Consider the following 639-nt stretch of genomic DNA (forward strand, 5'->3'; position numbering starts at 1 on the left):
ATTGTGACACTGTTTACAATAGAAAAGACCGGTAACCAACCCAAATGTCCATCAATGTTAGACTGGACAAAGAAAATGTGGCACATATACACCATGGAATACTATGCAGCCATAAAAAACTATGAATTCGTGTCCTTTGCAGGGACATGGATGAATCTGGAAACCATCATTCTCAGAAAACTGACACAAGAACAGAAAACCAAGCACCACATGTTATGACTCATAGGTGGATGTTGAACAATTAGAACATGTGGACACAGGGAGGGGAGCATCATACACTTCAGTCAGTCGGGGGGGCTAGGGGGACATCCATCACACACTTCAGTCAGTTGGGGACAACAGGTGGTGGGGGGGGGGGAGGGATAATGAGGGAAGAAATACCAGATATAGGTGATGGGGGAATGAAGGCAGCAAGCTTGCCATGTATGTACCTATGCAACAATCCTGCATGATCTGCACATGTACACCAGAACCTAAAGTACAATAGAAGAAGAAGAAGAAGAAGAAGAAGAAGAAGAAGAAGAAGAAGAAGGAGAAGAAGTAGAAGAAGAAGGAGGAGGAGGAGGAGGAGGAGGAAGAGGAAGAAGGAAGAAGGAAGAAGGAAGAAGGAGAAGAGGAAGAGGAGGAGGAGGAGGAGGA

This window comes from Sapajus apella, unplaced genomic scaffold (genome assembly GCF_009761245.1).
Source record: "Sapajus apella isolate SASKATOON/1434 unplaced genomic scaffold, GSC_monkey_1.0 scaffold2, whole genome shotgun sequence".
Lineage (NCBI taxonomy): Eukaryota > Metazoa > Chordata > Mammalia > Primates > Cebidae > Sapajus > Sapajus apella.